Source organism: Podarcis liolepis (genome assembly GCF_965112155.1).
Source record: "Podarcis liolepis genome assembly, chromosome: W".
In the NCBI taxonomy this organism is placed as follows: domain Eukaryota; kingdom Metazoa; phylum Chordata; class Lepidosauria; order Squamata; family Lacertidae; genus Podarcis; species Podarcis liolepis.
In genome coordinates, this window is record NC_139568.1 from 16,059,925 (window position 1) to 16,081,563 (window position 21,639).

At 45.0% G+C, this 21,639-nt stretch overlaps 1 long non-coding RNA gene across 1 annotated transcript in view; it reads right to left on the reverse strand.

The window, feature by feature from the left end:
- The window catches only part of LOC310697712, a 1,172,922-nt gene that overhangs the window by 1,090,659 nt on the left and 60,624 nt on the right, over positions 1–21,639 (reverse strand). The window lies entirely within an intron of this gene.

Sequence of the window (21,639 nt, forward strand, 5' to 3'; positions counted from 1 at the left end):
AAGATCTTTACAAACAATGCTAGATTCAATGCTATGTGATTCTGGCCTATCCAGGAAGTATTGGGGGGAAGGAATTCTGTGTGCTAACTACATACAGAACAGATTGTTTCATTCTACCATTAACAACACCCCTCATTTTTTGCTTTATGGAAAAAAACCCTTTTTGGACCATGTTAAAACTTTTGGTTGCTGGGCTTGGGTTCACATCCCAAAAGGACAGAGAAGGAAAGGAGAGCCCAAGGCAAAGAAACTTAGGTTTGTTGGCTATCAAACTTGGTCAAAGGGGTATCGTTTTGCACTAGGGCGTGGCAGAGTTGTAATATCAAGACATGCAGAGTTTTGTGAGCAAGATGGTTGGGTTCGTTTACATGGAAATTCAGAAGTTGTGTTATCTTCTGATGATACAGATAAATTTGTGAAATCTGAGGAAGAAAAGCCACAAATTAAAGAAGGTTCTGAAAGTGACAGTGATGAGGATTCAGGGGATGAGGATCCCAGTACACAATCTCCTAAAGCTGAACCAATTTCTCCTGAGCAGGATGAATCAGAAGGGGAAGGTAGTTCAGAGGGGGAGAGTGTTCAAGTTAGAAGGTCACAAAGAAGCAATAAGGGGGTCCCTCCAGAAAGGTTTACTATACAAAAAGTTAAAACTGTTGATGTGAAAAAGGAACCTCGTGATTATGAGGAAGTTTTAAAGTTACCACACCAGGAAATAGTAAGGTGAAAAAATGCAATGAAAGCAGAAATGAAATCCTTAGCAGAACACAATGTCTTTACCATTGAGCCATTGCCAGAAGGAAAAAAGGCAGTGGGCTGTAGATGGGTGTATAAAATAAAACACTTGGCAGATGGTGATGTTAAGTACAAAGCCAGACTGGTAGCACAAGGCTTTACTCAAAGAAAAGGTGAAAGCTTGGATGAAACTTTTTCTCCTACTGCAAGGAGTGAAAGTGTACGTTTATTGCTAGCTCTTGCAGCATAACGTGGGTTTAAGGTAAACCATTTTGATATTGAAACAGCTTATCTTAATGCAAATCTGCAAGAAGAGATTTTTATGAATCAAGCGCCAGGTTTTGAGGCAGGAGAACAGAATTCTGTATATAGGCTGAACAAAGCAATTTATGGGCTCAAACAGTCAGCTAGAAATTGGAACGAGTGTCTTGATAATGCTTTAAAAAATCTTGGTTTTAAAAGAAGTTTAGCTGATAACTGCTTGTACACTAAAGGAAAGGGTGATAAACAAGAATTGTGTTTGTGTTATGTTGATGATTTGCTTTACTCTACAAAAGGTGACAAGCAAGTGGAAAAATTTGCAGAACAACTAAGAATGGTATTTAAAGTAAGAGATTTGGGGCCAGTAAAAAATTATCTCGGTTTAGAAATTCAAAGAACAAACGATGGAAGTTTTTTGTTGAGTCAAAAAGACAAAATAATGGAGTTACTTGAAAGAAACAATATGCAAAACTGCAAGGGAGTAAAAACCCCAATGGAAATAGGTTTTTTCAAAAATGAAGGAGAATGCACAGAACCTGTAAATCCTGAAATGTACCATTCAATAGTTGGAAGTTTATTATACATTTCATTGTGGAGCAGACCAGATTTGAGTTATGCAGTTGGAATACTAAGCAGACTAGTAAGCTGTCCTACAGAAAATGCCTGGAAAGGTTTAAAACGCATTTTCCGGTATCTAAAGCAAACACTTGATTTTTGTTTAAGATTACCATCTTCAGGTTCCACAAAATTGCAGTGTTACGTTGACAGCGATTGGGCCAACCTGCCTGATAAAAAATCAATTTCTGGAATGGTTTTTCAATTTGGAGATTCTTTAATAGGTTGGAAATCCAAAAAACAAAGTATAGTGGCCACATCATCAACTGAGGCCGAGTACTGTGCATTGTCGGAATTATGTAATGAAGTTAAATTTTATGTTCAGATCCTCAAGGATATAAACGTACAGTGTAATTATCCTATTCAAGTTATGGAAGATAATCAAGCCGTAATAACCTTGTCTGGATCTGACCAGTTTAGAAACAAATCAAAGCATTTGGAAATTAAATATCAAAATGTAGCTGAAAATGTAAAACAGAACCAGATAATGCTGAAGTATTGTGAAAGTGCACAAAATGTGGCGGATGTATTCACAAAAGCGTTAACCTTTGAAAAACATACACGACTGGTAGCAAAGTTGGGAGTTGCTGTGTGTGATATGTAAATATGTTCTGTTCTGTTCGTTTAAAATACTATTTGTTTCTGTTTCTGTTTGAACGAGAGGGGGTGTTAGAGGACATTCGGCACAGAAACATGTGTATATACCTTTAAGAAGTTTCTGGGATTAATTGGCTGCAGGTGACCGTTGCTATAAAGGAAAAAAGCTGAGTTTTGTTCCTTGCCTGCAGGAATAACATCCACCAGAGTTTGTGTTTATTTGCTTAGTAATAAAGCTTTCGTTTTTGTTTGGGGTTTTACACCTATGTCTCCTGGAGTCCATCTGTCCTCTGCCACCGGCTGGAAATTCCCCTCCAACAGGATGTTAGCTCAGAGTGTCATCTGACCTGTACTGGAAGTACAGGGGAAGAGTTGTGACTCTTCTAATGGAGTCTGAAGGGTGCAGACACATTTCTATGTACTGTTGAGTGACAGGAATAAAACATGTAGAAAGGACTCCTGTCTGTCTCATTTCTCCTCCCTGGGAGAATGCAGGGAGGGAGAGAGAAGCAGAGGGTGTGTTCTTCTCACGACTAATGAGAAGAATCGCCGGGTTTGTTTACCTAGCCTGCCGGGGTCGCAGACAGACGGTAGACACAGTATCTCGCTCAATTGCCTCGGGGGAGGCCAGGTACCTCTGCCTGTGAGCTGATGATACTGACAGTATGATGACTTTGCTGACGATGAGGGGAGAGTTGCTTACGTTATTGGGCATCTTCAGGATGCTGCTAGGGAATGGATCCGGCCATTAATGGCGACGCAGAATGCTGCCCTAAAGGATCTTCGAAAAAAATTTGGCGCCATGGACGCCATGTTCGCAAGTGGAGTGGAGCAGAGTGTGACGCGCAGGGAACTAATGGCGTGCAAACAAGGGGGCCAGACAGAGAGTACTGGTCGCGTTTTGCGATGCTTATCCATAAACTGGTGTGGGAACTGGGCTTGGAACCAGTGCAAATGCTGTTTGAGGAAGGCTTATCCCCCTCAGTGAAAGACGAACTTTCCCACGCGCCCCGCCCTCAGTCGATGGATTAGCTGACTAAGGCTGTGCTTGCGATTGGAGTACGGCAAGAAGCGCGCGCTCAAGAGAAACGGGAGTGGAGAGGAGAGCGTTGGCATGACAACCGCATTCCTGAAATACCAGAGCCACTTTCCCAGCCCGAGGAACCAATGGAGTTTGGGGGGGCACGAGCGCGGGGGGTTTCAAACTCCAACGGAGGACGAAAGAAGGAGGGGAAAGAGGGAAAAACAGCCAAGAAGTGTTTCCTCTGCCTACAGCCAGGGCATTTTGCCAGGGTCTGCCCTCAAAGGAAGGCATGGCAAGGAATGGTGGGGGCTGCTGACTGTGAGGAGGAGGGCACTAAGGAGCAGGGAAACGCCAATGCTTGGCTGCCAATCAGCGGGCACAGCAGCCAGGCAAGCAACCAGTAAAAGTGCCCAAGCCAGACCCCCCCCCCAAGTAGCCATAGCCATAGAGGTGGTGCTAGAACTCCCTAATGGGCACCCAATCAAGGTTAAGGCACTGCTGGACTCAGGCAGTTCCTGTAATTTTTTCAGCAAGGATTTCGCACTGGAGCACCAGTTACACCTCCTGCCGCTAGAGTGCCCCTTACAAGTAACGATAATTGATGGCAGGGAACTCCTGGGAGGGGAAGTGACGCACCAGACTCCTCCCATGAGAATGTGGGTCTCCAGACACACAGAAACCCTTGCCTTTCATGTAGCCAGACTGGCAGGACCACCAGTCATACTGGGAATGAGCTGGTTGGCGCTACATGATCCAGTGGTGGCATGGCACCAGCGGACAGTGACCTTTGGGTCAGCTCACTGTTTGGAACACTGTCACGGTGGGGAAGTCCCGAGGGTAGCCGTGGCCCAGGTAGCAGGAATGGCAGTGGGAGAAAAGGGGAAGGTACCGCCACAATACGCTGACCTGCAGGATGTTTTCAGCGAGAAGGAAGCGGATAAACTACCCCCCCATAGGCCCTTTGACTGTCAAATCAACCTACTCCCAGGAGCTCAGCTCCCAGTGGGTAAATTGTACGCCATGTCGGACAAGGAGATGCAGGAGTTGCGGGAGTTTATTGACAAGAACCTGAAAAGAGGCTTCATAAGAGAATCAAGGGCGGTGGGAGACAGTCCAGTGTTCTTTGTGGACAAAAAGGACACTAAACAGCCCAGATTGGTTGTAGATTTCAGGTCCTTGAACCTTGTATCGGAACCCGTGACCTTCCCAGTGCCCAGGATTGATGATATTTTAACCCGGGTGAGGAAGGGAAAGATCTTTACCAAGCTGGACCTTCGGGGGGCGTACAATTTGATTAGGATGAGGGAAGGGGATGAATGGAAAACCACCATGTTCACCCCTCTGGGGGCCTTTGAGTACCTCATTATGCCCTTCGGATTACAATCAGGCTCCTCCTGTTTTCAATCTTTCATGCACCATGTGTTGGGATCCTTGCTATACAAGAATTGTGTGGCCTTTCTAGATGACGTGTTAATCTATTCAGACAACGAGGAGCAACACATGAGGGACGTTCGGGAAGTGCTAAAGAGGCTACAGGAACACCAGTTGTGGGTCAAATTGGAGAAGTGCCAATTCCACGCACGAGAGGTCGAGTTCCTGGGATACAGGTTGTCGGACAAGGGCCTAGCTATGGACCCAAGCAAGGTCAGGCAGTGCTGGAATGGAAGACCCCCAAGACCCGGAAGGATGTGCAGAGGTTCCTGGGGTTTGGGAACTTCTATCAGAAGTTCATCAAGAACATCGCCCACTTAGAGACTTCCGGTCGGCGCCAGCGTTAATGGCGGTCCTCTTTCCGAGCTCCGGAGGAGGACTGCTCTGCGAGTTCGGGTCTGACCCGCTACGGCAAGCGGGGGACCCTTAAAATCACAGGCGCGGAAGCCTGTGAACAAGGAGACTCGGTGGGCACCAGAAGCGCCCCCCTTACTGCGAAAGAGCCTTTTTAAAGGCTCCGGAACGGCATCGGGAGAGCGCGGTGCTGAGAGTCGCTACCCAGCCCGCAGAGTGAAGCCGCGTCGCCATTGACGGAGAGCGCCGATTCCTTCCTGTAAATTTGGGACTGAAAAACCTGTGAGTAAGACTGAACGTCAATTTGGAAAATTTTAAATTTTAAATTCGGCTGAAAACGGGGAAGGTGAAAATTAAGGAAGTCTGCCTTCCCCCGACTGCATGACAGCTAAAGCAACGGAATTTTAAAGCTGCAACTGTATGAAGTACTTTTGGATTATTTAAACCTGACATTGGAGTTAGATTTCCCCTCTAGCAAGCAGGGCAGAGGGGAGGAAGAAGGGACATTAGGAATCTGCATGATTGATGTAAAAGAAAGAAGCCTTCCGCTGTCTTAATACCCTGAAACGGACTGCTAAATAAGACACTAGGGCACTGAACTGAACTGTCTTTATTTTTGGGAAAGTTACATGGTTGAAGTTTTGTTGGATACAAACTTTTAAGACTTTGTTGCTACAGTATATTGGACTGTTTTGAAAGAGTACCTACTGGAAAAAGTGTTGCAGTATACATTTTCAAGCCTCCTGAGATATTTAATTTCTTTGTTTCCTCACTTGGACATTTTGTTTTGCTCCCCCTAGAGGGTTGAAAGTAAAAGTTGCAACTGTTTAAGACAGTGGGATTTTCCACCAGGGAATTGTTTTTGTGGGAACGTCCTTGGGACATGAGTGGCTCAGCAGAAGAGATAACTACCAGAGCCAAAGCTAAACAGCAACAACAGCAACAACAGCAACAACAGCAACAAAAGAAAAGAGGCTCAATTTCAAGTTTAACTCCTACAGGAACAGCAGGACAAGAAAAAGTGACAGCTGCCTCCATGGAGTCAGTGACACAGGCGTTACTCAAGATAAATCAATCTTTGGAGACTTTGACCAAGCAGAGTACAGAAAATACACAGAAATTAACAGAAATAACAGCGAGATTGGACTTGAACACAAAAAGTGTGACAAGTAATACAGAATCTATAAACAGGCTGATTGAAGAAAACTCTGCAACACGTAAAATTGCAGAAGACGCCAGAAGCATTGCCGGAGAGACACAGGAGAAGCTAGAACCGATTGCTAAAAAGGTTTATGAACATGATGCAACTTTGTCTTTGATGGAACTACAGAGAAAGGAAAGAAACCTGAAATTAAGATTAATTCCCGAGAGTGAAGGGGACAGCCTTGTGGAGTTCCTAACACAAAGTTTGCTGAGTTTTGGGAAGATTTGGAGGAGGAAGAATTTAAGATAACAACAGCATTCAGACTGGGCAGGAGACTGAACAGAAAGACCCCGAGGGATTGTCTGATTACCCTTAGGTCCAAGGAAGAAAGAGACAAAATATTAAAACTACATTACCAAAAGGCCTTGGAAATTGAAAATTCACCTATACAAATTTTTAAAGACATCCCTAAATATATCCTGGAGGTGAGAACCTTCTATAAGGACCTGGTCTACCTGCTGAAGAAGAACAACATCCTCTTTAGGTGGGAGTTTCCACAAGGACTGTCCTTTAACTATAAGGGAAAGAAGGTTAAAATAAAGACAATCCAAGATAAAGAGAAGTTTTTGGAGAGAAACCAAGAGGACCTACAGAAGGGAACGGTGGATCCAATTGCAGAACAAAGGAGAGCACTAGACATTCTGAACCTGTCGTTTGGACTAAACCCACCACCATCAGAGGAAGAGCAACAACTTGGAGCGGTTGGAGGAGTAAGAGAAAAGTAACAAGATGGCCCTGCAATTCCTCAGTTGGAATTGTAATGGGCTGAACATGCCTTTGAAGAGACGCCAAGTGTTTCATATTTTGAAAAGAGAACAATTGGATTTGATTTGCCTACAAGAAACCCATGTAACCAGGGCACACAGGAAACTACTTATAAATAAAAGATTAGGACAAGAATTTATCTCATCGGGCAAAGTCAAGAAAAGAGGAGTTGTGATTTATGTAAAAGAGAAATGGACCTCAAAAATGATGTTTAAAGATGAACAAGGAAGATACCTGGCAGTAGAAATACAAGCACAAGGAGAAAATTTTTTAGTAGTGGGAGTTTATGCACCAAATGAAGGCAAGGCGGAATTCTTTAAGAAGCTCCATGAAACTCTGATGGACTATTTGGATTATAATGTAATAATCATGGGAGATATGAATGGCGTGGTTTCTACAAATATGGACAAGGCACAAAGATTGACAATTTCTAAGGATGGGAGACTTCCGAAGACCTTCTTTGAAATGACTGAAAATATGGACTTAATAGACATATGGAGAACAAGGAACCCTCTCGAGAGAGAGGGAACTTTTTTCTCCCAAGCAATGATGACCTGGACCAGAATCGATCAAATTTGGATTACTAGTGGGATGGCCCCAAAGATTAAGAAAATAGAAATCTGTCCAAAGACTTGCTCCGACCATAACGCCGTGAAGATGGAAATGAAACTTACAACAACTGGTCAATTTAGATGGAGGATGAATGACGCCCTGTTTCGAGATGAGGAGATTCACATGAAGGCCCAAAAAACTTTAAAGGATTATTTTGAAATAAACTTAAGGGCCGATGTGGAAAAAAGAGTGATCTGGGATGCAAGTAAAGCTGTGATGAGAGGATTTCTGATACAACAAAATTCAATAAAAAAGAGACTGCAGAACGAGAAGAAGGAAAAGATCTTGGAAAAAATAAAAGAAGGAGAGAAAAAATTAAGATCAAAACCAAAGTCCCAGGAAATCTTGAGAGAGATTAAGTTATACCAAACACAATATATGGAATTGATGAATCAAGAGATTAAGTGGAAGATAAAGCAAATGAGACAAAAGACATTTGAATCTGCAGACAAATGTGGCAAGCTTCTGGCATGGCAATTGAAGAAAAGACAGAAACTAAATACAGTTACAAATTTAGAAGTGGATGGAAAGAATATAACTAAACCCAATGAGATTAGAAACTGTTTCTTGAGTTACTTCAAAAAATTATACTCACAAGGACTACAGAATGAAAAGGATATAGATGAATTCCTTAAAAAATATGGACTACAAAAAATCTCTCATCAAAGTAAGGTGGATCTGAACCAGAGAATAACAGAACAAGAGATAGAGGGGGCCATCCAGAACATGCAACTGGACAAATCTCCAGGACCAGATGGATTGACTTCCAGATACTATAAAGCTTTAAAGGAATGGCTGATACAACCGTTAAAGGAAGTCTGTAATGAGATTTTAGAGGGGGAAAAGGCACCAGAGTCGTGGAAAGAGGCGTATATTACACTCATACCAAAGACAGAGACTGAAAAGACTCAACTCAAGAACTACCGCCCAATATCATTACTTAATGTGGATTACAAAATTTTTGCAGACATTTTGGCAAAAAGATTGAAAAGAGTTTTGATGGAAAAGATTCATAAGGACCAAGCAGGCTTTCTCCCAAAAAGGCATCTATCAGATAATGTGAGGAATATAATTGATATTTTGGAGTTGTTGGAGGTGAATATAAACACTAAAGCAGTTATGATTTTTGTGGACGCGGAGAAAGCCTTTGACAATATTTCTTGGAGCTTTATGAAAAAGAATCTTCATGGGATGGGGGTAGGCCAAGGATTTGAGAATGGTTTGGGTGCGATATATTCTGAACAAAAAGCTAAGTTGATTGTAAATAATGTAGTAACTGAAGAATTTAAGATAGAAAATGGGACACGACAAGGGTGCCCAATTTCCCCATTGCTTTTTATATCAGTCCTGGAGGTTTTGCTAAATATGATTAGAGATGACCAGCAAGTCAAAGGTGTACAGGTCGGGGCAAAACATTATAAGTTAAGAGCTTTTGCAGATGACTTGGTACTTACTTTACAAGAGCCAGATACTAGTACAAAAAGGGTGTTGGAAATAATTCAAGAATTTGGCCAGGTGGCTGGATTTAAACTGAATAAACAAAAGACTAAAGTGTTGGAAAAAAACCTAACAGTTATGGAGAGGGAGAAATTTCAGAATGAAACAGGTTTGACAGTGGTGAAGAAGGTGAAATACCTAGGGGTTTACTTGACATCTAAAAATTTGAATTTGTATAAAGATAATTATGAAAAATGTTGGTTAGAAATCAAAAAAGATTTAGAGATATGGTCAAGGTTGAAATTGTCAATGTTAGGCCGAATTGCAGTTATTAAGATGAATGTATTGCCTAGAATGTTATTTTTGTTTCAAACTTTGCAAATTCTTGACAAGATGGATTGTTTCAAGAGGTGGCAGAAAGATATTTCGAAGTTTGTCTGGCAGGGCAAAAAGCCCAGAATTAAATTTAAAATACTGACAGATGTTAAAGAAAGAGGGGGATTTGCCCTGCCGGACTTAAAATTGTATTATGAAGCAGCAGCATTTTGCTGGCTGAAAGAGTGGATGCTCCTCGAGAATACAGACATTTTGGACTTGGAAGGTTTCAATAATACATTTGGTTGGCATGCATATCTATGGTATGATAAAATCAAAGTGCATAGGGCCTTTAAAAATCATATTGTTAGAAAAGCATTGTTTAATGTCTGGACAAGATATAAAGATTTGTTGGAAAATAAAACCCCTAGATGGTTGTCTCCCTTGGAGGCTAAGGCATTCAAAAAGCTCAATATGGAGGCCGAATGGCCAAAGTATTGGGAAATTTTGGAACAAGAAGGAGACAAATTGAAGTTACAGAGTCATGAGAAATTGAAACCTAAAGTACGAGACTGGCTCCATTATTATCAAATAATGGAGATGTATAAACAAGATAGGAAAATCGGCTTCCAGGTGGAGAAATCAAAATTAGAAACTGAATTGTTAGAACCCAATACTAAAATTTTATCGAGAATGTACAACTTGCTGCTGAAGTGGAATACACAAGATGAAACAGTTAAATCAGCTATGATTAAGTGGGCACAGGACATTGGTCATAATATTATGTTTGCTGACTGGGAATGGTTGTGGAACACCGGGATAAAATTCACGGCATGTAATGCCTTAAAGGAAAATATTATGAAAATGATCTATAGGTGGTACATGACCCCAGTCAAGCTAGCAAAGATTTATCATCTGCCTGACAAAAACTGTTGGAAATGTAAAGAATCTGAAGGTACCTTTTATCACCTTTGGTGGACGTGCCCAAAGATCAAGGCATTCTGGGAAATGATATATAATGAAATGAAAAAGGTACTTAAATGTACCTTTCCTAAAAAACCGGAGGCCTTTCTCTTGGGCATTGTCGGCCAATTGGTGTTAAAGAAAGACAGAACTTTTTTTATGTACGCTACAACAGCAGCAAGAATTCTCATCGCAAAGTATTGGAAGACACAGGAGCTACCCACTCTGGAGGAGTGGCAGATGAAAGTGATGGACTACATGATATTGGCTGAGATGAATGGCAGAATCCGTGATCAGGGGAAGGAGACGATGGAAGAAGACTGGAAGAAATTTAAAATTTATCTTAAGGACTATTATAAACTTGATGGATGTTAAAATGTCAAGGCTTTGAGAATGAAAGGGTTTCAGCGATATAAGAATAGATTGGAGGAAAGATGAGTAAGACATATTTCTGACAGAATCATTAGAAGTTGCTGAAAAAACTTTGGACATTGGGATGCAGAAAGGGGAGGTATGGGGGAGTCCGAGAAACAAGGTTTATGAGATTAAGGTTACGAAGTTATGTGTGTTTGTATGTCTTTTTATATGTTTGTATTGTGTTTTTTTTAAAAAATTGTAAAATCAATAAAAAATTATATATATATATATATAAAAAGAACTTCGCCCACTTAACCGCACCCATCACCGATTGTCTCAGTAGCAAAAGGAAGTTCGTCTGGACAGAAGAGGCACAGCAATCTTTCGAAAGGCTAAAAAAGGTGTTTCCTTCGGAAGAGCAGCTCTTGCACGTGGATCTGCAGAAGCCAATGAGGTTGGAGACAGACGCGTCAGACAGAGCGGTAGGGGCGGTGCTTCTCCAGCCGGGAGACAAGTCCAGCTGGAGGCCGTGCGCATTCTTCTCGAGGAAGCTGAGCAAGTCTGAGCAAAACTACACGGTGTATGATCGAGAACTGCTGGCAATTTATGAAGCCTTTAGGCGCTGGAGACATTTGTTAATAGGGGCGCAGCATAAGATCCAGGTGTGCACAGACCATAAGAACCTAGAGTACTGGAGGACTGCACAAGTACTCAACCAACGACAGGTGCGATGGGCTCAGGAATTCTCCAAGTTTTTCTTCGAGATTCGATACGTGCCGGGAGAGGAAAACATCAGAGCAGACGCCCTCTCCCGGAAACCGGAGTATATGGAAGGAGAAGGACCACCAGAAGCACGACATGTGATTCCCGAGAACCGATGGGTGTGTGTGGGAGTGTTAGTTGAGAGAAGAGAACTAGTAGGACTAACGAGGGACGACGAGTTCGCCCAAACGAAAATCCGGGAACTCACAGGCACGAGGGAAAACCATGGGAGGTTTGAGGAGAAAGATGGGGTACTGTATTACAGAGGAGCACTATATGTACCAGGGGATGACTTGAGGAGAAGGGTACTCAAACAACTCCATGATAACCCGACGGCGGGGCATTTCGGTCAACACAAGACCATGTTGCTGGTCACCAGGCAGTTCTGGTGGTCAAGGGTGAGGGAAGATGTACAGGAGTACGTACGAGGGTGTGACTGCTGCCAGCGAGCAAAGGGGGAGAGGGCGGCGCCCGTGGGACTACTGGAACCCTTACCCACACCGGGTAAACCATGGGAGGTGGTGTCCATAGATTTTATGACCGATTTGCCCAAATCGAGAGGGAAAACAGCTGTCATGGTGGCTGTTGACCTGTTAACAAAAATGTGCCATTTTATCGCTTGCTCGCATGCGGTGACGGCAGAGGAAACTGCCAGGCTGTTTGTGGATCACATCTTCAGACTGCATGGCGCCCCCTTGAGGGTTTTGTCCGACCGAGGGAAGCAATTTACTTCCCGGTTCTGGAGGAAGCTCATGAGCTTGCTGGAAGTCGAGGTGAGCTTCTCGACGGCCAGACACCCAGAGACCAACGGGCAAGCGGAAAGAGCGAACAGTATACTCCAACAATATCTACGCTGCTATGTCAGCGAGAGGCAGAATGACTGGGTGGATAAACTAGCGCTGGCAGAATTTGCATACAATAACGCGGAACACGTGTCCACGGGAATGAGCCCGTTCATGGCCAATTACGGGTGTCATCCCAGGGCTTTCCCAGGGGGTGGGGAGGAGAGGTGGAGTGTGCCAGCAGCGGAGCAGTTTGTGGAAGAAATGGAAGCCTTACACCAACAACTTAAAACGAACTTGGAACGGGCCAAGGAAGTGTATAAGAGGCATGCAGACAAGCACCGCAGGGAAGGAGAAACCATACGGGTGGGGGACCGGGTGTGGTTGTCAACCCAGGGGTTACCTTTCAAGGGAGGGTGCAAGAAGTTGCGGCCCAGGCGGCTGGGACCTTTCGAGGTGACACAGCAGGTTAATCCAGTGGCCTTTCGGCTCAAGTTGCCGACCAGTATGAAACTACACCCGGTGTTCCATACGTCCCTACTCTCTCTGTACAGGGAGGGGCTGGAATTTCCAGGGCGAGAGAGAGAGGTCCCCACTCACCCACGCATAGAGGAGAGGGAACTCAGCAGTCAAGCCACGGAAATACTTGATTCAAGATTGAGAGGAGGGGAAGTGGAGTATTTGGTGGCTTGGGAGGGGGAACACAAGTCGGAAAACACGTGGGTTCCTGCGGAGACCATCAGGGATGAGGATCTCAGGGGGGAGTTTCACAGCAGGTTCCCAAGGAAGCCCAAACCGGTAGCGAGGTTCTGGGAGGAGCAATTTGGTACTACAGATGAGGAAGAAGAGTTTGTGGGGTTTCCGGCCTCCGACGAGGAGGAAGGAGAGGAATCTGAGGGTGAGGAATCGGACTGGGAGGGTGATCCGGTACGAAGAGATAGCAGCAGGTGGAGAGCTATGTTTGAATCTTCAGAGGATGGGGGTAGCTCCTTCCGGGGATTTCCCGCATCGCCGTCAGAGGGAAGGGAGGAATTTAGGCCAAAGGAACGGGATGGAGGTGAGGGGGGTCCTGGGGGGGAGGTGGATGTCAGGGAACTGCCATCGGAGCCAAGAGTGGAGGTAAGGCTCCCCGACCATGCAGGAGAAGGGACCAGTAGAGGGAGAGAGAACACTCCCTTTGGGGAAGGTTATCAGCGTGACACCGGGGAGGAAGGGGATCAGGGAAGGACTTCGGAGAGAGGGCTCCAAGACTCTTCCACAGAGACCAGCGGGGAGAGTCCAGGACCTCCGCTGGCTACGCCTACTCTGCGCAGAAAGCTTCCGCGCAGGGAGGCTAGGCGGAGACTGGGCGTCAAGGAATTTTTATGTTGGAAGAAATTCAGGAAACGCCCACTGACGGATTCTGCCAGCAACTGACACAGCCATGGAGAAAGGGCTGTCCAGCCAGGGAAAGGTTTAGCCAGGCAACGTTGCCTAGAGCTTCAGCATCCTTTACGCATGAGCAACCCCAATTCCCATTACATGATCACTCTCCAATCTTGAAGCCACCTTAAAGCTGGATATTTTTGGGGTAAGGTCAGGAGATATCCATACAAAATCAATAGTGGATGCGCGTGAACCTGACCAATAGGTGAATTCGGCAGGGTAGTCCGAGCTGACTGCCCCATTTAGCAGGAGGAAATTGAGGGCCAGCAGGGTTTGCCTGCATTTGAAACCTGCGTAAGTGGCTATGTTATCTTTGAATTTCCTTGGTAGAAGATCTGTAGTCATAAGAGGTGAAGAAGGGTACTTACTAAATTTAGAGAATAAAATTTGGTCAGTATGTGACAGGCGTCCATTAAAATCTCCCGCCAACAGAAAAGTGGCTTCGGGATATTTATCAAAAAGCGTTTCCAATGTCACTTGGATTTCCTGCCATCTCAGATCAACCAAATTTCTCTTATAAATTGGACATAAGTAGATATTGATCACTACTATCGTTTCCTCTGCTGTTTGCAACTTTATAATCAGCATGAGTGACGACTGGATGTCAATTTTTCCCGCCTGAAGATTTATGGCTAAGGAAACAAAAGTAGCCAAGCCTCCTTGCGGTCTACCATGTGATAACGAGTTCTGCGTGGCATTCAGGTAGAAGCCCTTGTATCCTGTTAGATAGAAGTCCTCACAGGCCCATGACTCTTGAAATAGAAGGATGTGGCTGCCATTTATGTAAGCAACAAATGATGGATCTGTCAGTTTAGATTTAATACCAGCCACATTCCATGATAGTAGTGTAAGAGGCCGCTTTGTGTTTCCCTCAAGTCATGATTTCTCTTGCGTGGTTAATCCTGGAGAATCCAAATGGGGGTGCACGCTGCGTGAAGGGGCAGTAGGGTGAAAAAAAGCAGTGATTTTTGATTGCATTTCAGATTCAAGTTATCACATGTCACAGGAGCAGCCAGTGGCTGGGGCGAATTTATAGATCACTGTAAGAGAAAATCTTGGTACGAGGGGGTGTTACTAACCGGCAAGTCCATAGACTCGTTGTTTGCCGTATGCTCTGTAGTTGCAGGAGTAGTGCCTTGAGGATCGAGGCTTGTTGATGGGAAAGCACTATGTAAGACAGAAGGAAGACATCCTTTTTGGTTAGCTTCCAGTAGCTTGTTTAGCCTTGCCACTGCCTCAGTGTTTGTCCAAAGGGCTACTGGATCTCCCAGTGTCTCTTGCATCGTCATGGTATCAGCACAAGGAATGCAGCCATTTTGAGGATTGGAGATCGTTATCGCTGCAGGGGGGTCCACATAGGCTTGTGTCTGCCAATCTTTAGAAGCATCTATAATGGCCAAAGATGGACCCGTCAAAGCTCTACCCCTTAAGGCAGTCCCTTCTTGCCGGTGGGATGGTCGGCTAGTAAGTCGTGGGGAGGGGTTCATAGGAAGGGTCCGTTGCTGCAAATTCCGGTCATAATCCTCAGTCCTCCTTGTAGACCGGTGTTATGTACTGAGAACAATAGGATCCAAATTGCAGCAGTCTGATTAGTCCTAGAACAATAGGATTCAGAATGCAGCAGTCTGATTGGTCCTAGAACAATGCAGCAGTATGATTGGTTGGCAGGAACCGCCCAATCCTGCTCCAGATAGAAGTGAATCCACAACCTGATTGGCTTACAGTAGAATTCCAGAATCAGCCAATCATGTGCAGCCCATTGTGTAAATAATGTATATAAAGCAGATACTGTGAGGGGACTTTCATTCATTCCTCCTCACCACTATGAGCTGAATAAAGAGCATGAAATCACTTTGCGACTCTGAGTATATTTCAACCGGCTAACCAAATTTGCTGAGTTTGGGATTTTCCCAATAATGCCCCTACAGTTGTTAAAGAAGCATCTTTGTGGAAAGATTCCAAACCAGTTGAGGCAATTTCGAAGTTTGCTCAAAAGTGCAGGAAGCCTGGGCGAGTCGAACTTGAGCAACAAGCGCTTAAATTTTGGAGTCTCTGGCAGCCATTCTAATGATAGGAGACCACCCTGGGCCAAGTAGGACCTGGTCAACATTCGCAATGAGATCACAGCAGCTTTACGATTTCTCCAGGCATAATGGGGGAAGCAGGAGTGAGCGATGTTCAAGCATATATTGTTAGGGGTGAGTTGGAGGTTTACTAGCTGCTGCCCCCTACTTAGGCTCTGTGCCTCATGATTACCAGGTCCCTGATGATTTAATGGCGGATTCAAAATCGAAGCAGGGGTTTTGGTGAAGGCATTTAGTTTTTCCTCTAACATATTGATGGAAGCTGATAGCGCCTTTATTTCGTCAGCCAAGTGCAGGCAATATTTCTGCAAAGTCCTCAGCTCCACTGATCGTACTATATCACATAAAGATTTACGATGAGGATCAGGGTAGGGAGAGAGGCCATCTGGGCTGGAGGTCATGTCCAACAGCGATTTGTCTCCTGGCAAGGGAGTATTTGAAGTCGTTGCGGGGTCATATGGACAATCTACCTGCTTGGAGGTGTTTAAAAGGTTGTTTGTAGTCATTGCAGGATCATGTAGGCAATCTAACCACTTGGAAGTAGCAGGTGAAGGAGGCACAAGATTGCAGAAAAACTCCTCCAATGATGAGATAGAAGGCTCTAAGATCTTAGGTGGTGAATCCAGCTCAGTAGGCTTCAAAACCTTAGACATAGGTTCTGAGGCATTAAAGGAACAGTCTTCCACAGAAGAGGTACGGCCACGTTTTAGGTTCGTCATGCTAAACCCCTTGAGCGGCTCGGTTATCTAAGAGTCCTTCAAAGGCTAAACAAGAGCTGGTGGAAGGCCAGGGAAGCATGGCCGGTGGCTGCCCAAGTTACAGCTAATCAGGTTGTTAGTGAAGCTCATTAAGGAGATTTATGGCGCTGGCTTTGCAAGCTTCCACAGGGTGAATTCCTGGAGTTATCATCAAAACATTATCGTGCCACCTTCCAGAGAAAAATAGGAGCAGAGTAACTTACAGCAGGAACTTGGAAAGGGAGGGGAGCTCCGGCAAGCGCGTCTTACTTCGTCGCCATCTTGGGATAAATACAAAGTGCTCCATATGTCAGCATCACATTTCTTTCATTTCAGGTATTTTATTTTCAATATAAACAAGACTCAGTTTTTGTAGCTGATTGTATGTAGCAGCGGCCTCTTTATGTATTCACATAAACATGTATGTTATCCTCTAGATACACACACACACACACACAGATATAAGCAAGCCCAATCCAATCGAAATAACTTTATTGTACTAGCCATTGGCGATGACAAATAATAATAATAATAATAATAATAATAATAATAATAATAATAATAATAATAATAATAATAATACTTTATTATTTATACCCCGCCCATCTGGCTGGGTTTCCCCAGCCACTCTGGGCGGCTTCCAAAAGAATATTAATATACTATGATACATCAAACATTAAAAGCTTCCCTAAACAGGGCTGCCTTCAGATGTCTTCTAAAAGTCTGGTAGTTGTTGTTCTCTTTGACATCTGGTGGGAGGGCGTTCCACAGGGAGGGCGCCACTACCGAGAAGGCCCTCTGCCTGGTTCCCTGTAACTTGGCTTCTCGCAGTGAGGGAACCGCCAGAAGGCCCTCGGTGCTGGACCTCAGTGTCCGGGTAGAACGATGGAGGTGGAGACGCTCCTTCAGGTATACTGGCCGTTTAGGGCTTTAAAGGTCAGCACCAACACTTTGAATTGTGCTCGGAAACGTACTGGGAGCCAATGTAGGTCTTTCAAGACCGGTGTTATATGGTCTCGGCGGCCGTTCCCAGTCACCAGTCTGGCCGCTGCATTCTGGATTAGTTGTAGTTTCCGGGTCACCTTCAAAGGTAGCCCCACGTAGAGCGCATTGCAGTAGTCCAAGCGGGAGATAACCAGAGCATGCACCACTCTGGCGAGGCAGTCTGCGGGCAGATAGGGTCTCAGCCTACGTACCAGATGGAGCTGGTAAACAGCTGCCCTGGATACAGATTTGACCTGTGCCTCCATGGACAGCTGTGAATCCAAAATGACTCCCAGGCTGCGCACCTGGTCCTTCAGGGGCACAGTTACCCCATTCAGGACCAGGGAATCCTCCACACCCGCCCGCCTCCTGTCCCCCAGAAACAGTACTTCTGTCTTGTCAGGATTCAATCTCAATCTGTTAGCCACCATCCATCCTCCAACCGCCTCCAGACACTCACACAGGACTGTCACCGCCCTCACTGGTTCTGATTTGAAAGAAAGGTAGAGCTGGGTATCATCTGCATACTGATGAACACCCAGCCCAAACCCCCTGATGATCTCTCCCAGCGGCTGCATGTAGATGTTGAAAAGCATGGGGGAGAGGACAGAACCCTGAGGCACCCCACAAGTGAGAGCCCAGGGGTCTGAACACTCATCCCCCACCACCACTTTCTGAACACGGCCCAGGAGGAAGGAGCGGAACCACTGTATGACAGTGCCCCCAGCTCCCAGCCCCTGCAACAAAAATAAAAACAAGCAAAAGGGGTGTTGCGCTGCAAATAATGGTCTCTCTTAAGATCTCAGCGTCTCCCTTACATTTCACTGCTATATTGTCCAGTGTCGTCTTTCTGATCTTTTGGCCGCCAAAACAAAAAGGGTGACTTTATGAGTCACCAAAGCGTTTACATCGCTAAGAAGCCATAGAACCGTCTCTGCTGGTGGACTTTCGGTGGCGGCAGCTTCATGCAAATCATGCAACCTCCAGTTAAGTTTTATTCCACTAGTTTTAGTGTTTTATGGTTTTAGTGTTTTAAGTATTTTATGGCTTAGTTTTAGTATTGTATTGTCCTCTTTCACCTCATTTTTACTTCATTTTTACTTAATCGCATTATGGTTTTGTTCTAAATGGAGGGAAGGGGGGTCGACCTTTCAGAATTTTCTATGGTAATGTTCAGTTATGCCATCAGAAGAACAGTTGCACTATGGTCCAAGGTCCTAATTTATTGCAGGGAATCAAACCCATAGATTCTAACGTGTTTGTAGCCATGCCTGTACTTAACATTGTTTCTGTTGAAAGGGTCACACAAGCAAGACAAAATAACAACCAGCAGGGCAGTGATAACAAAAAACCCACACATTTTATTCACAACTGCTATCAGCAAGTATGTGGGCACAAGCCTGAGATAAATGGTTATGCAAAACACTAGGATGTGCCCAGACTTGTTCCAAACAGGAAAAACAATTAGTGCCTCCAGCAATGTCACACCTGTGGGGAGGAAGCAGACAGAAAAACTATTAGCAGCCTGTAATCCCATCCAGGCTTTACACACAAGAAAACCACGAGTTGCCTCATGGCATGCTTGTTATGAACACTTATCTGCTATTATCCTAAGGTAAGACTGATATTAATAATGTGGTTATTACACGGCCCCCGTACATAAGGGCAGCCAGTACCACCAATTGATCACAGGAGAAGCGTCACTGATTCAATAATGTGGGTAGACCGTTTGTGCAAAACACTGTACAGTATTCAAAATGATCTGTCAAGCTTTGACCAATCAACGTTAACAAACAGCGCCACCTAGGGTACATATCGCTGGTACTGCAGCCTTACATTGCACTCCTTTCCATTCAACAAGTTATGTCAAGGGAGAAAATCCTGTCAAGCCAGCAAGGCTTCACTGTAGCAGCTTTTATTAATTACTTCCTGTCTAGGTCAAGGCATTTTGCAGATGGTTGCAGACTAAGGTAAATTAATATAAATTCACTAAAAATCAACCGTCCAACAGATCTTCTCCATTCCACTTTTGCTCCACTCAGAAAAAGGATTGGGAAATATGACTCTAGAAGCCATGAATCCCAAGGCGTGCAGTCACATACTTAGTGAACCTTGCCCTAGAGAGATTGTCAAGTCCAGGTGTCAGGCTGCCACCCATTACAATCACAAAGGTGGCCAAACCAGGAATGGATTCACACCAGGACACACAAGGAGACTGTGATTTACTTAGCCCGAGGGTCAAGAACTTGTAAATAGTTTTGTTTTCTATCATCAGTGGGTGTCTGGTGATGGTCAGGAGGAGGGAGGGGTGGGTACCTGAAACTCAGGTTACAACCTCTGGACCTCCCCTTGTATGACAAATTAGTGATGTAGCCATGATGTATTGATGACGATGTCTGAACTGTATTCTGGGATATGAGGGTAACTTTTAAAAGTCAATGTTGTCTTTTGTTCGGGGTCTTGCCTTTCTCCCTGCTGGATTAGGTAGGACCCTGCTATAGCAGTTTGCTTTATACCAAATAAAGGTCAGGCTTCTTAGCCTCTTCGCTTCAGGTTACTCTGGTCGGTGTCTGTTTTTACTCCTCTCTGACCGCGGAAACCACACAAGGACCTAGCAGGCTTACCATGTCCCTTAAGGGCCGGAAGCAGTTATTGCTGTGTCTTTTTCAGTTTTATTACTGGCTGCCGCACATGCTCGCCACCGTAGCTTGCTGTCTAGCTGCTTTGCTGGTCTGCTGATGCTCCAGCCCACTAGTCCAGCTATGTCTTCTATTTTTACTATTGCCATAGTTCTAAAATCCTCAATCCTAAAGTGATTATCTTTGCACTTACCTCAAAATTGCCACAAGACCTCCGGCGTCCCCACCTTTCTCAACTGTCTGCTGAATACAATGGTGCCATTACCAGCTTAGCTGCAAACTGGGAACTGAAACTGAAATTCTCCAGAAACAGTACTTGACAACCCCACTTGAGCTTAGTGTCTGATTCGCCAGCATGCCAAAAAGGAGGAAAAGTTCTTACTCACCAACGAATTTGTGCACTCTACCTCCTCTAAACAAAGCAGACTAGATGCTTTCATAGTGGGACATTCTTCTGCCAAGCTGGAAACAACCTTGCCAAATTAGGCCTTAGAAGTAAGAAGCGCCGGGTGTCCTTGATTGGACACGGGCCTGGTTCTCCGGTTGCCAAGAGCCGAACCAGAGCCCCCCTCCCGTGCTGATCCGTCTTGGAACTACGTATCCGTAAAACTAAATCCTCCTGTGATAGTGTAAGGTCGCTTAATAGCAAACCCCAGGAGGAACCGCGCTGACCCTCTTCGTAAACCACCTCACCCACACGCATTGCGCCGAAGAAGGTGATAGAGTATGCCGCTGAAAATAAGCGTGCCTCATACTTCGACCAACAGACCGTTCTCAGCTGTTTGTGAATTTGGAAAAGGATGTCAAATGATATCGGCCTCCTCATATCGCGGCTTGGGGGCTGCAGTCTGCGCCAGCCCTCTAGGGTTTTTCGTATGACAAAATCGGCACATGGATCCGAGGAAAATACCGCCTTGCAAAAGAATGATATTGCCGCAGCCTGAAGGTTGAGGGTTCTAGGGGCGCAGCCCAAACGTCTTAAGTATACTAAGTAGGATAAAACCTCGGACTTGACGGGAGGGGTGTTGCTTCTGTCGGGGCAGGTTTTATTGCGGAACTTAAGGAAATCCGACCACGCCTTCTTATACGATCTTAAAGTGGACGGCGCCAATGAGGCTAATACTCCCTGAATCACTTCTGGTTCCCATGCCTCTGGTCCCCAAGTCTCCACAGATGTTCCGGGAACGGCTGAGGGAGCGGCTGAGCATCCGGTGCTAACGAGCGGAAGCGGTCCATCTGAAAACGAGATAGGGCATCCGCGATGTCATTGTTAACACCAGGCACAAATTTGGCGGAGAAGTGGATATTAAGTTCTAAACACCGGAGAACGAAGGAACGCAGAAGGGTGCCTACTCTTGAGGACCATGCGGCCTGCCTGGAAAGGACTCCTACTACTGCCTGGTTGTTGGTGTGGAAGCAAACCCTATGGTTACTAAAGGCCTCTGACCATAAGTGCACTGCCACTACAATTGGAAAGAATTCTAGGAAGGTTAAATCTCTGGTAATGGGCCCCCCCTTCCAGGCTGCGGGCCAACGCTGGGCACACCATTGTCCCTTAA